The sequence below is a fragment of the Haliotis rubra genome, unplaced genomic scaffold, assembly GCF_003918875.1.
Source record: "Haliotis rubra isolate DU_JTF1 unplaced genomic scaffold, ASM391887v1 Scf15, whole genome shotgun sequence".
In the NCBI taxonomy this organism is placed as follows: domain Eukaryota; kingdom Metazoa; phylum Mollusca; class Gastropoda; order Lepetellida; family Haliotidae; genus Haliotis; species Haliotis rubra.
Window position 1 is genome coordinate 187,152 of NW_025765447.1, and position 16,132 is coordinate 203,283.

The window sequence follows — 16,132 nt, forward strand, 5'->3', positions numbered from 1 at the left end:
GCTCCACACAAATGTTGGCTTGTGATTGCACTACGATGGTGATTTCTCTCTTATATATGAGTAAATGGTAAAATGTCACGTTAAGCTGCACCATTCGGACAATTCATTATGAAGACAGCCAGGAATACGGACAGAAGTATTCCTGAGATGACGTGAAGCCTTTACAGCCTACAAGGGGCTACTCTCAGTTTTCAAGACAACCTGGTTTAAAGTGGACATTGTCTGTTTCTCTCTCTCTCTCTCTCTCTCTCTCTCTCCTCTCTCTCTCTGCCTCTCTCTCTCTCTCCCTCTCTCCTCTCTCTCTCTCTCTCTCCTCTCTCTCTCTCCTCTCTCTGCGTTGTGCCAAAGTGCCACCACAACGTTCTCGTAGAAGACCCGGGTTCGATTCCCCACATGGGTATAATAATGCTGAAGCACATTTTGTGTCCCGACGTGATATTGCTGGAATATTGCAAAAGCGGCGCAAAGCCATGCTCACCCACTCCTTTACAAATAGAAGTAGTGTTGAGACGTCGGTCAAAGTGATGGTTTGACGTTCATTTTCGAGGTTTCCAGACAAGACCATTCCATCGAGTTAGTGCAAAGTGAATATGGACTTATCCGAAAACAGAACACCTGGCCAGCGACGTTTATCTCTGTTTTCGAAGTTGTGTACATCATTGATGTGTGTTGAACGGTCAATCGTCAACATTTTGGATTCGCTTGTTCCTGCCTCATCGTCTGTGAAGAAACATTGAACGTGTTGACCAGGGCCCTTATTTCTCAAAAGCGATCGTAGAGCTGGAGGTGATCGTACCTCCATAATTTAGCATAGACTTCCGACAGTCGCAGCTACGACGCTTCTTTCAAACGGCCCCCAGGGATGCGGTTGTACAAAGCGAACATAGCGCTAAGGTGACCGTCACTCCGATACGTTAACATAGACTTCGTGGACTCTCATTGCTAAGGGGGCGGTGGGGTAGTCTAGTGGTTAAAGCGTTGGCTCGTCACGCCGAAGACCCGGGTTCGAATCCCCACATGGGTACAATGAGTGAAGCCCATTTCTGGTATCCCCCGCCGTGATATTGCTGGAATATTGCTAAAAGCGGCGTAAAACCAAACTCAGTCAGTCAGTCACTCATCGCTAAGGGTGCTTTGTATAATGACACACAGTGCACTGCTTTCTGTCAGTTTCCAGCATGTCGGTACTGGTGTCGCCATTTCACCCTCAAACGGAGAAATAACTTCAAGTAAGTCATAACTTTATGTTAAACATACGATTAATAGAAATAATTGTCCACAAAGATTAATCGACCTTGCTTAAAAGCGTCATTTTCAGGAATGACACCCATTGCGTGCAAACTGTGTTTAGTGTTAAGTCTTGCATACATTTACGTTCAAAAGATGTTATATATTTTTCAACACTTATATTTGTTCAGTTACTTTGTTTAACAGTATTAACATTATTTTACTTTTCACGAGTTTCTAGTCACATTTATAGTCTGTCAACCTAACTTTTGGGACTGCATTTTTGGCAAATAACATTTTTGTTATTCGTTTCAATGTAAAAGTGTTTACATGTACCTTCATGGTTCTCCGTGACTGAGCATTAATGTCATTTATTATTGTATGTAACTGAGGGAAGAGGTCTTGCACACATTTCCCAGCATCAATACTTTTCCGGAACTTGGATCCGCTGGCAAACACCTACCTAGTCTGTCGTACAATACCCTCTGAAACAAATATATCCAAAAGCCCACACAAGTCTAGAAAATGTGGCAAGTCTAAGAGTTTCCTCAAACTGAAAATGAAGAAGGTCTCAGGGCTCCTTTTCATTATATTTATTTTATTTTACTATGAACTTTTTTTTCAGTAAAAATATGTTTATTTCAGAGACTAGGTGTTAGTCCTAACACCTACCCTAAACCATACATGTATTTCGAGACAGTGGGAGAAAAGAGGTTCTTTTAAATAGATTTCGTCTTGGGCATTGTGGTCTTGGTGCATATCTCAGTATTAGTAATAAAAGATATTTCTGCGAATTGTTGAGTGTGTAATCAGCTAGATAATGTGGCGCATTATCTAGTGCATTGCCAAAAAATATGTTAAATCATAAGGCGATGGTGGAATCTCTTACAGCTCTCAATATTGACATCTCATTGGCTGGACTAGTGTGCTCAAGGAATATCATTCTCCATGAAGTTCAGAGTCTCATTCTTGATGATATTATAGGGTGTGGCAGCTCTATAATGGTATAAAAGTTTAGAAACTTAGCAAACCTTTATGATGGGCAAGGTGTAAATGGGCCTGGTTGCCCGAACACGTTATCAGGTTACAACACTCCACTACGTGTACATGTATCCTCAGGAAACCCTCACTGAGGAAAAATAGCTTACTCAGCTGAAAGAAGACGTGCGACGAACTTGGTAAGTCCCCACGAACCTTGTGTCTTATAGATATATGTGAAAGGTTACTGTTATACCACAGTAAGTGCAATTGTGCTATGCAGTTACTGTTCTAAAGAAATGGAAGATGTCATATATATATTCTGGGAATGCAGCAAAGTGAGTTCCATCTGGAGAGGACCTGGAAAGTTGGATATCGCACAAAATGCAAAACCCGGTAACAATATCCAAAGAGAATGTTCGTTTTTGCTATATATCGAAAAATAACAATCCTTTTAAACCTTGTCATTATCCTGTCAAACAAATCATTTTAAACTTTAGAAAATAATAACAACATTCTAGTTGATACAAAAAGGAGCTCACTGAATTTTAGTGAAAGTCTGTCATTAATTGTAATAGAAACTACTTCAATAAAGGTTTGGTACAAAACTGCCATGATCTATTCTCTTGAATATATTGTTATGCAAAACCGTGTAAATTATAAGAAAATGGTGTTATGCCCCTCTGGCGGGTGTTATTAATAAAGCGTCTTTGTCTGACGGTGAGGGTGGTGGGGGTAGCCTAGTGGTTAAAGCATTTGCTTCTCACGCCGTAGACCCGGGTTCGATTCCCACATGGGTACAATGTGTGAAGCCATTTCTGGTGTACCCAGTCGTGTTATTGGTGGAATATTGTAAAACTAACACTCACTCACTTTTTGACCGTGAGTCATAAATACCTGCTAAAGTGGCAATCGTACGAGAGTGGCTTTTGAGGAGAGTTCACATGAATACGGAAAGCTGAAATGCATATCTCTCTACAACTTGCGGACATGTGTCTATAGTGACGGAATTAATCATTCTACAAAAGGCTCATGACAATGACATCTTAATGGTTTTTTTGTCTTTTGAAGACCTATTTTCACCTGAGAAAAGTTAAGCATCCCAACTTTTACAAAGTTACAAATGTTTCAGTTAGCATCAGTGATGTGCCCACCCCGTACATTGGTAAAGCTATTAATGTTTTTTTCTGTAAGATCATGTCTTGACTACAGGAAAACACGAAAAAACGGCCTTTTCTTCAACGTTTTCATAATTGCTATGGCACAATACACAGATCATGAGACCTGTTACAAGTAACGAAGCTGGAGAAAGGATCATGTGCGTGCATGTGGTCCGACAAAACGTTTATTTTGTAACTTGGGAACGTTGTTCAGTCAATATCTAGAGGATCACTTTTTTATGGATAGAGAGCTTCTGTATTGCAATAGATACGACATTTCGGTGTAGATCCTAATACCGTTATCAAACCAAATGATACCAGTGTTAGGATATACACCGAAACGCCATCTATTGCAATAAAGGAGTTACCTATCCATAAAGTGTTCCTCTTCATCACACCAACATCATCATAAATGCCACTTATAGAAACCAATATCTAGTGTACCCTCGACGGGCTTGTATAACTTTGCCTGCAGCCCACGTCGCATACATATCATCATACACAAGCTGACCCTTGAACATAGTTCAGACTGTCAGCGGTGCTATTTAGAGGTGCCAAGAAAACTCTAAAAACCCATATATATTGGACTATACACTGGTATATGACAATTAACAGAATAACTGGTGTTCCCGAAGCGGTGAACGAATTTTACCCAATCGCTGGCACTCTTCAACAGAAAAGGCAAGTTCATTTTTTTCTCATACAAATCTAAAACACAGGAGAATGCATTATAAGGCAAAAGGGAATAGTATAGACACTATTTCTGTTACCGGTGTATCAACTTTTGAAATGTCAACCTCATATCTGAGACATTGAACGTTATAACGTAACTTTAACTCTGATCAGGATTCGCGTGAAGCTCCTTGAAATTTGTTTGATTGTTTCTTGACAGACAGACAGACAAAATAGTTTATTTATGTGTTAAGTGAATGTACATGTCAAAAATGGCAACGGTAAAAGACATAGAAAAAATACAGACACCAGGCCAGATGGCCAATGAGACACACTAGACAATATGTGCATAAAATGTATAAAATATAAGATTAAAACATTTAGGAGTATCACTCATATGAAAGACCCTAAGGAAAAACAAAGAAACTTTATAGGGATGATAGCTTACGCCGATACATACGGCCCCAACTAAAGCGGCCAGTGGATTAACAATAACTTATGTTTGTACGAGGAATGTAGCTTGTTCAGTGTTTGATAACTGAGCAAAATTTGGGTGTAAGATAATAGATTTTCTAAACTTATCGTTAATACGGACCCGGGCTTAGGTACTGTCATACATGGACTGAACTGAGTGTAAGAACTTCCTGTTAATGCCAAGCTGCAGTAGTTTATACCAAAGACAGTGTCTGTTTACCTTATCAAAAGCCTTCATAGCATCAATATAGCAAAAACAAAAGTAGACTTGTTAGCCTGTTTTCTATTTTTTATAACTGAATAAATGCTATACAAGTGCTATAAGGTTCCACGCATTCCAGTAATATTCCAGTTATATGACAGTGGTCTGGACCAAACAATTCGGTGATTGGCTCGTGAGGATCGGTCTACGCAAATTGGCATGGGATACGATGACATTCATCAACCAAGTCAGTGAGCCTGACCACCCGATCCCGTTAGTCACCTCCTACGACAAGCATTGGTTGCTGATTCTAACCGTATATTTACGAGTGCTTCTTGAAGTAGTTATGTCTCTACGTCAGTCAGTCTTCACTACACTCCTTGGCGGTGGGGTAGCCTAGTGGTTAAAGCGTTCGCTCGTCAGGCCGAAGACCCGTGTTCGATTCTCCACATGGACACAATGTGTGAAGCTTATTTCTGGTGTCCCCGCCGTGTTATTGCTAAAAGCGGCGTAAAGATAAACTCACTCACTATACTCGTTCACCGCAGCTGTGAACGCTTAGGACCTGTTTCACTTATAACTTTCCCCACCCCTGTGACAACTGAGAACAGTAATGTTCCAACAACGCTGAACAACCCTTTGAAGTGATTATACACATTCTCAATACGTTTGTAAAGGCTTCATAGATAAGCGTCTACGGGTGACTGCACACAAAAACAGGTCTAACAAATCCCTTCCAATACGTAGAGATTCAGTGAAGAAGTAAATGCTAACGTTCAAATGTTTCAATTTTCTGTATACTCACGGGTCCTCTGTCGTTCCTTTGATCCAGTGAACTAAAGCTAGTATATGAGAGAGATAGATGACAGAGTACAGTCAGAACGGTACGTTGACAGGCAAGCAGTGAACGCAAATCGGGTAAGTACAGATACACGTATTTGCTTCCCTTGTATTAATTAAGATGTCAAAATATAATAAAAGATATTTGCATAACTAAACCATTATTTTCTTGAGATATTTTCTTTAAATATTCAACGCCAGAAAATAACTATTCTGGATACACCGATACAGATTCAATTGGGTGAAGTAACATTTAATAAATGATTTATATGAATGGGTAAATTAGTGACTGTTATACGCCACCATGTAATGCTTTTCTGTTTCAGATAAAAGAAAGATGAGGATTCTCGAAACGAAGGTAAAATCATCAGTACTCATTTTGTACACAAGCCTGCCACTTTCATCATCAATAAGTTGGTACACTCACCTCATACACCCCTCGATTATTAACAGACCGCCGCCATATACCTGGAATATTGCTGAGCGCGGCGTTAAACAGCAAACCAAACCAACCAGTCAATGAGTCTTCACATTTTGAAACTGATACCCGTATCATCATGTTGCTTCTGGCATGTTTCCCATTCAGTGTGTTAATAGTCACATTTATAATTTACAGGACGACTTTGACCAGATCCTGGCGGAGAATCCAGGCAAACTGATCGTGGTGGACTTCTTCGCCACATGGTGCGGTCCGTGTATAACCATAGCACCTTTCCTTGAGGTAACTTTGTCGAGTGAGTGAGTATGGTTTAACGCCGCTTTGGCAATATTCCAGCAATATCACGGCTGGGGACACCAGACATGGGCTTCACATTATTGTACCCATGTGGGGAATCGAACCTGGTCTTCGGCGTGGCGAGCAAACGCTTTAACCACTAGGCTTACCCCCACCTGCATGCATGCATGCATTATGTCATGTACATTATTGATGTTCAGCAGAGGCGATAGACTGGCGCTTTGTCTCTGAATATATTTAATTGTAATAGAAATTGAAAAGGAGCCCAGTGAGATGGGAGAAACCTGGGGAAATCTAGACTTGCTTCATTTAGTGCTTTTGTATTAAAGAAAAACCTCGGTGGGAGGGAAAATACTGCGGTTCAATGACTGTGAGAGGGGTACAATGGCAACAAGTGAGTGCAACACTGTATATGTATTGAGGTGGTTGTAGCCAAATGGTTAAAGCGTCCACTCGCCACGCCTAAGACCCGGGTTCGATTCCCACATGGGTATAATGTGTGAAGCCCATTTCTGATGTCCCCGCCGTGACATTGCTGGAATATTGTTAAAAAAGCGGCGTAAAACTAAACTTACTGTATATGCATTGCTGCTTAAACCTGATCAGATGTTGTGAAACTTGCGCTTCTCAAAACATGTATCTAAGCTCTAAAATTATTTCAATACTTGTACATCCAAGCACAAAATATGACTTTAAGAAGACTTTGTATCTACTTCAGTCTCTGTCGGAAAAGTACCCGGAAGTTGTGTTCTCCAAGGTGGACGTGGACAGCAAATGAGGTAGCAGTTGTCTCCCTTGGTGAAATTGTCGTTCTTGTCAGTCACCCCACCAGCTGAATATGTCGCTACCGTTGACCACTCTTAAAGTAATTGTCGGAAATAGAAAAAAAATGTATTTCTCATTTATATCCCAGTGGTAGGGAAATAGGAAACGTAGAAAAATTACTTTACTGAGGAGAGATTAGTGCAGAAAGGAGCAATGCGGTCCAAAACGACTTATTTGGAACAGACCATGGCTTTATGCAAATTAGTGTGCGACGATATTGCATTACAAAAGACACTTTGAAAAGCCCAATTTGAAATTAGACGTAGCTTCATTATAAACGATAGCTGATGTAAAAAATAATAATTTTCATGCTGAAACTATTAAGGATGTAGCTACCATGGAGTCTCACTGTTACTATATAAAGAAACAGATAGGAGGGGTCGTCTCAAAAGCAAAACCTGGACGGGTGTCGCAGACAATCGTTGGGGTCGGAGCTGGGGATAGAGATATCAGCTAAGATAATCTTGTAGGTCAATTATAATAAGATGTTAATACAATACATTCAGTCATATATACCTTTGAGATGACCCTTGTGCGTATAACACTGACACGCGGTACGTCATTTGTCTCCTCCTTTCCGAAATCCTCCTCCGCTAAATTGTTCTGAATCATAAAATGAATAATGTTCACACTAAACTCTTGAGTAACTACGCTAGGAATGGAACTCTGAAAATGTATACTGAGTATTTGTAAAACGTAGTGTTTGTATATGGTGTTTTATAACCATTTGATGAAAATTAAACAGACTTGTACATTCATCAATGATTCTCATTAATATGTTCCTGCCAGGACACGTCTGAAGCGTGTGCTATTGACTGTATGCCAACTTTCAAGCTTTACAAAGTCGGAAAACAGGTATGTTACAAGAACGGCAGATACAATCAAAATAATGAATTCAGAATATGTAACCATCATTTTGATTCATCATTGTTCTCACAGAATTTTTTGCCTTAAAACAAACGTATAATGAACTTCTAAAATCGACCTTATATTCGATTTAATATGCCATGCAGTAATGTAATTTCAAGCGTATGCATGTTGTCAATTTGAAACTGATTACATATGAAGCATTCAGAGACCCGTGAAGGTCCGGGTTAGAATGAGCCTTCAGTAACCCATGCTTGTCGTAAGAGGCGACTAACGGGATCGGGTGGTCAGGCTCGCTGGTTTGGTTGACACATGTCATCGGTTCCCTACTGCGCAGATCGATGCTCATACTGTTGATCACTGGATTGTCTGGTCCAGACTCGATTATTTACAGACCGCCGCCATATAGCTGGAATATTGCTGAGTGTGCGTAAAACTAAACTCACTCACTAACTCACTGTCTCATATTTCATTTAAAGTTAGAGAATTGAAATGATGTTGATCATTATTATCATTAAACGTGGCTGTCACATTTCACCCATTTCCTATGCCCATATTCTTCATGATATTCAGAATAAGATGATGATACATTAATATATTTTAAGTGAAATCTGCAAAAATGATATTATTATATTGTGGTGGAACGTAGACATACTTTATGGCAAAATTATATACCGTGGCAATCAACTCTTTCTTATATATGGTCCTTAATGTAGAAAACGCTGCATTTTGTTATCAGAGCAAATATCAAATGTACGTAATATAAGTATTATAAGATCAGAAATTGTGTCAATCATGAACCTGACCCGTGAAGTTCCGGGTTAGAATTGGTCTTCAGCAACCCATTCTTGTCGTTAGAGGTGACTAACGGGATCGGATGGTCAGGCTTGCTGACTTCATAGACACATGTCTTCGTATCTCATTTACGTAGATCAGTGCTCATGCTGTTGATCACCGGATTGTCATGTCCGATCATTTACAGACCGCTCTCATATGGCTGGAATATTGACAACAACTACACATAAACAGGTGAGCGTGCGCTAATTATGTAATCTTGATCCTTCTGCAGGTTGACTCACTGGAGGGAGCCGACAAGGAGAAACTGGAGAGCATGATAGTCAGCAAGATGTGAAGTGTGATCACGTGAATGTACAAGTCCATATTAGGAGAAAATAGACTACAAACACGTGAATTACCTCCTGCGACTCCCACCAGTGGCAGAGAGTAAAATATAGAAGAATCTAGATGCTAGGTTTCCGCCTTATCAAATGGCATGTTGTTTATGGTAATAAAGAATCATTTTAACTGGTACAGTGTTTACTCCATTCTGTTTGGCCATGATGAATGAGGCTGGGTGAATTTCTCACATAACTAGGTATTCATGGTTCCGACTTTCGCGCCAAGCTCCGCCCACCTTGGTTACTGTTGCTACGTCCCCCAAGCTTTGGGATGCCGAGCTGTCTAAATGGCGGATGCACTGGCAGGCACCGAATGCCTGTTGACAGTTACGGACACAATATCTGTTGCATTTTTGTCGGATCACGCTACTTTAACGTGGAAATCGCAACAGAAAGGCTTAAACTATTTCTCGCAAGTGAAGAGTGCCTGTGTATCAATTAACTACTGGCAAACAAAGATAAGTATAGCAACGACCTGACAATTGACCCGTATTAGCATGTATGAGTGCCGCCCACTGGCGCTTGCCATTGTTAGCGAAGGTGCCCAAGGTTGTCCGCAAGCAAGTGTAGTGCGATGGGTGAAGCAGGGAGCAAAACGTGTGCAGCTACGCGCGGAATCAATTTCATCGTCATGTAATGCACGTGCACTAGTCTACATCTTATCCACCTTTCACAAACCAAATGGGTGCTCATTGCCGTGCACCGCCTACTTCTCGTAAACGCGTTCTCTGCACCGGTCCAACTTATCCTTGTTTGCCAGTAGGTATTGTGTTAGGGGCGTTTTGTCGCATGTCAGTGCCTGTTTATCAGTTTACATGTCTCGGCAGATTCACCTTGCAAGACGAGTTAACCCCTTTCTAAAGGAAACACATGCAGCCATTTATGGAGGGTTAAACATTCATATATGCACATACTAGTGGTGTACATAAATAGATTGCATTTCAAAGGCTATAGGTTGCAGTTCTGTGTTGTCGCTATGAAATATCACCCTGCTGAGCTCTTAATATACAACAAACATCACCTTGCAGAGTTCTTGATTTAAACATCAACTTGTTGAGCTCTTGATATGAAACATCAACCTGCTGAGTTTTCCACCTTGTTGAGCTCTCGCTATGAGACATCACCCTTCTGAACTCTTGATATGAAGCAATGCCCTGTAGAGCTCTCGCTGTGAAACATCAGCCTTAGGAACATCTTTACTGTACAGACAAGCATCATTTTAGGATATGTCTTATAACTACATTGACCCGGAGGACATATGTTGCACAAAATATAATCATCATACACACACCGACATGACATGTGACAACGAAATGGCAGTGACCTTCTTGGACAAAACCTCTTTAATATCTGTTTATCAAGTCTCCCCGAACATACGCAGAAAGGAAGAACGAATTCCAGACAAGGCAATATAAATGTATCCGTATAATCCACATTTAAAGCTGACTGCTGGGCAAAATATAGTATACACTTGAAACCTGGATGAGACGAATCAATTTCTAATGTTATTGGGGCGGTGAGGTAGCCTAGTGGTTAAAGCGTTCGCTCGTCACGTGAAGCCAATTGCCGGTGTCCCCCGCCGTGATATTGCTGGAATATTAATAAAAGCGGCGTAAAACTCAATTCACTCACTCACTATCAAAGCAGGTATCAAAGCGTTAAAGACGCCGACATACTGCACACATAAGGTCCTACGATATCCGTATCAAGTTAATCACCATTTGGTTTCCTATTTGTTTCATTTTAGCCACCATGCTTCAAACAAGACTAATCCCTAGTCTTTGAACATACATAATTTTGATGTACACAAACGATTCCTTTTAAATTGAAAAGGAACTCCATTGAGAACCTGAGGAAATCTAGACTTGCTTCATGTCTAGTTTTAGCATTGCAGAAAGGACAGGGCGAAAGGGGAAATAATGAGGTTCAGAGACTGTGAGACAGACTTCAATCAAACCTGAGGGTGTACTAAAACTCTTACCCCTAACTATGGAGGTTTGAGGGCGTTAGAGTGAGAGTTTTCTCTGTATAGCAGAAGGAGAATGGACGCATACATGTTCTACACACATTCATATCCATGGTTAGATGTATCGTTGATACATTCCCACTGAATAGTCTTCGGACTTTGTATTGCGTTATTGAAAACCAGCTCGTTTATACATAAGACAGAATACCCTTGTACACTTCTTCCCTTTCTGTGGACTGTCGTGGACACAAAAGGCACAGATCAGTTTAGTGAATGAATGCTCGGGGATTGTGTGGAACCTGTTGGGTTACATTTTAGTAACGGGTATTAGCAGGACAACTGTGCTTTCAACTATGTGATATGTTTACCTCGTAAAATCGACTCAGGACAAAGTTTGGCAACAAAGACGTTATAGTCAGCATGGGATTAACGTATCATGTAAATGCATTCCGATACACTGAGGTATAAACTCACGCCTAACCGACCAAACCCTTGAGGGAGTGTGAACGCGTAAGTGAGACTATTCTTTTAAATCATCCCGTAAACGGTACGATGTTAATTTCTCATATTACACTCATATTTTCGCATTTACTTGACTTGATAACTATGTGATTTAGACTTAATATAGAACATAGTGGTATAGGCAAACAGGCAGACAGTGTAATCTTGTCAGAAGTACGAACAACGGTCATGTCCATTTAAGCTACAGGACACGAGTGACCCACTAGTGTTAGGTGCCCCAATTATCTCTGTAGCTTCCTGAAGGAGGGCCAGAAACCCATGATCAAGTCAAAACATTGATTACACGACAGTCTGCTGACTGGGTTCCGTCCTGTTGCGCAACTTAGTACAATAACCAGTCCAGACATTTGAGACCAATTCATTCAACTGGATACATAAATATTAATCAGTATTATTTGATACATCTAAGCACTTGTATACTGCAACACTACGCTCCTTTTAATCCTTGCTAACACGTCATGCAGCGTGCTCTGTCGTACAGCGTGCTCTGACAAACGCAAATCTGGAAATCGTAGAAATCTCAAAACTAGGCTCTGTCGCTAGAACAGTTTGGCGTTCTGGTACGGACTTGAATAATTATATCAATCACATTGTGCGTTACAGAACTACACTGAATAAGCGCAAAAAATCACATATCAGGTGTAACCAGTGAGCCAGATGACTTGTGAATCATTTTACGACCTCATCAAACAGGGGCAGTCTGTGACGTCTTAGTTAAGGTCATGCTGCCTACACTTCGCCATAAAATATAGCAATACGATGTTATTAAAGTTTAAGATTAAAATTAATTTGTAAATACCATTTTATTCTGAAACAAGGAATTGAAATTCAGTGTAACTATAGTTGTGTGTGGTGTCTCTTTTCACTTTCACACGAGAAAATTCGGATCTACTGAAAAGTAGGTCATTGTCTGAACAGGTTAATAAGACTCATGTTTCGGTTGGTTGAGGTATTGTGTTAGTGAACCCTGGTTATGTTTCTAGGCTTGTCAGCACCATGGTCGTGGGTTCCACCGGTACCGATGTGTGAGTGAGTGAATGAGTGAGTGAGTGTGTGAGTGTGTCTGTGTGAGTGAGTGAGTGAGTGTGTGTGTCTGACTGAGTGAGTAAGTGAGTGAGTGAATGAGTGAGGTTCTACGCCGCTTTATCTATATTCCAGCAATATAACGACGGGGGGCACCAGAAATGGGCTTCACAAATTGTGCCCATGTGGGGAATCGAACTCACGTCTTCAGCGTGACGAGCGGGCGCTATAACCATTGGGCTACCCCACCGACTCTGTCCCGCCCACTAGCCGTATATTTTAGTAAATATGCCTATAACGAGCAACAGCTATTAATAATGAACTAAAGTTAGTGGCATCTTGACTTCTTTACAACCGGGAGAGGGGGTAACCTAGTGGTTAAAGCCTTCGATCGTCCCGCCGAAGGCCTGGGTTCGATACCCCACATGGGCACAATGTGTGAAGTCCATTTATAGTGTCCCCCGCCGTGATACTGCTAGAATACTGCTAAACCCAACTCGCTCACTCACTCTTTAAAACCGTGTAAAGAGAAGGTTGGTGTAACGTATTTTCCATATAAGGAAATACATTTGTTCATTTGTCTAAAATAAAATTATGTTTCAGTATTACAACTCATGAGAAGATGAGACAAGTCAGGACACGGGTGAGATATTTCAATATTTTGTCACATTATTCGGGAATCCCCAACTGATAGAAAGTTCTCTGTTAATATATTACGTCGATGTTGATTCCAAAGTTATGTCAGTGACCCAATTGTGAGTTATCGAAAGAATGGATCTCTGGATCTTACCTCACACATAAATGTCGCTTTTTCTGATTGGCGTCAATGATGCCTTTAGCAATCTTCCAACTTATTATTTTCAATGTACCCTTCGATTTACAAATTATTTATCTAACATTTCAATGTACCCCGCTGTCAATGTACCCCGCTGTCAATGGCAACTCATTTGGTACTTCGTGGTAGTAATTCTTTATCTCGAATAACATTGAATCACGTATGATGTACGGAAATTACCGATGTTTTGCGAATGCAAATCGATGGAAGGGAGATAACTCTAAATCTGTTTTTCTTGTCAGCAAAATCTAGCGATGGCTACAAAAAGATTTGTACCCGTGCTTCAAACAATTCAAAATTAACATTAAGGTGTTCGGTAAGATAAATAGGTTGTTGACTGGTCCCTCGGGGCCCATGGGTTGATGTACCTTCGGGCTCAGGGAACATAAACAAACATCGAGGGTACATCAACCCATGCCCCCCTCGTGACCAGTGAACAACTTATAAGACTTCAGCTATCGTGACATCGTGTTCCTGAAGGTAAACGTCGACGTCAACAAGGTACAGTTATCTCCCTCTATCTCTTTACTAACGCGATTCAGGTGGATAATAACTCGGCCCATTCCCATAGTTAACAGACACAGCGACATACACACATAACCACGCACAAACAAACAGGCAGGGACACACAGACACAAACAGAGAAACACATAAACACATTGACACATAGAGAGACACACAAAAACACGCACATGAATACACTTTTATTTCAGGTGGACGGTAATCGCAAACTATTACCGAAATAGCACACACACGCGCGCGCACGCGCACAGACGCGCGCGCACACACACAAACACAGACACACACACCGGCACAGACATACAGACGGACACAAAGACGGACGCAAAGACACAAACGCAGACACACACGCATGCACAAATGTGCGCACATGTATGGGCGTTCGTATTCTCACATAGTGTTCGCAATGTACGTTTTTCACTAGCCGGAACGGATGATTGAAAAAAACTCTCATTAATGACATTGATGTAAAATGAAGTAAGTGACCTTTGTTCCAACCCATTTTGTTCTAACCCTAAGGTCCGGGTTAGAATGAACCTTCAGTAACCAATGCTTGTCGTAAGAGGCGACTAACAGGATCGGGTGGTCAGGCTCGCTGACTGGGTTGACATATGTCATCGTATCCCAATTGCATAGATCGATGTGCATGTTGTTGATCACTATATTGTATGGTGCAGACTCGATTATTTACAGACCGCCGCCATATAGCTGGAATATTGCTGAGTGCGGCGTAAACCTAAACTCGATCACTCACTCACTCCGACCCATTTAACGTTCAGCATTTTAATATTGCTTGATGGTTTATTTGAAACATAGCACGACGTACCAACTAATTAAGTTATAGCACAGTGTCGTAATGTCAATATAATTCTCCCCAGTCAATAACACTGATATCGCACAATTCTATAACAGGAGACGGCTACCGCGTGCAACGTCACCTTCCTGCCCACCTTTAAATTCTACAGGAGGAAGAGAGAGGTAAGTTCAGTCCTTTATACAGTACACCGGGGCGGTGGGGTAGCCTAGTGATAACCGCCGTGATATTACTTGCATATTGCTGAAAGCGGCATAAAACTCACTCACTCACTTCTACAGTAAACTACGGTTATACCGAACTCGAAGGAAAACTAACTGCAGTTTGATATAATCATAGTTCGTTATACGTATTTCGGCTATAATGCACATGCAACAAGTACAAGACAAGATTCGCTATATCTAACAATAATTGTGTAACTATTATTATTCGTTATACATATGTGTTCTATATGTAAGCAGAGTTTACAAAGTTTGACTGCCCATTTATACAATAACGCCGCGTGGTATTCCCCATACAATCCTCAGTGTCGCATAACAGGGTGGTTGACCAAGGTGGTCCGACTGTGTTGCCTGACCGCCTGCGTGTCGTCGTGTCCAACGGCATGGATATTTGGTCATGCTTTCAGTCAAAGGTATGTGAGCCGTGAAGAGATTCGGGTTAGAATTGGTCTTCAGCAATCCATGCTTGTTGTAAGAGGCGACTAATGGGATTGGGTGGTCAGGCTGGCTGACTTGATGACATATATCATCAGAATCAGAATTGCGTTTAAACAACGCAATTAAACAAACAGGCAAACAAAAAAATCACAGATGATTCATTACAAAGCATGCATGTTTTCAGGTTGATCAACTTGAAGGCGCAGACCAATCAGAACTTGTAACAAAGATACAGAAACATATGTGATCTATTCATGAGACGTTTAACTCCTTTGGTCACCTTTGGAAACATCATGAGAAGACAGCATCAAACAATTGAAGCTCCGGTGTTAAAAGCATGTTACCTCGTTGTTGGACGATATCAGCGATGTAGATCATTTTCAGATTCCAAAGGGACCTTCCCGTGCAGGAACATGCAAGAGACAATATATGGCTTTGTTATATTGAAATAAAACTTTAGCAATGCGCTGTATATTCTGATTTTGTTTTATGTATTTGCAATCTTAACACAGGATGTTCGTCCCGATAGGGATAATCGAATAAGAATTAAGATGATTGTCATCCATTCACGTTTTACAGTATTTAATTACAATTTTGAGTTTCTTTTTTGGAAGATTTGCATCCAATTACGAATA

The 16,132-nt window shown here is 40.8% G+C and overlaps 2 long non-coding RNA genes across 2 annotated transcripts; both read left to right on the forward strand.

The window, feature by feature from the left end:
- Positions 1 to 7,901: 7,901 nt before the first annotated feature.
- Positions 7,902 to 9,290, forward strand: LOC124270087. The gene is made up of 2 exons (XR_006896675.1): positions 7,902 to 7,969; positions 9,051 to 9,290. It is a non-coding gene; the product is annotated as an uncharacterized LOC124270087 (long non-coding RNA).
- A 4,654-nt stretch (positions 9,291 to 13,944) lies between these two features.
- Positions 13,945 to 15,925, forward strand: LOC124270088. Its single transcript, XR_006896676.1, has 3 exons — positions 13,945 to 14,006; positions 14,937 to 15,002; positions 15,682 to 15,925. It is a non-coding gene; the product is annotated as an uncharacterized LOC124270088 (long non-coding RNA).
- Positions 15,926 to 16,132: the final 207 nt, after the last annotated feature.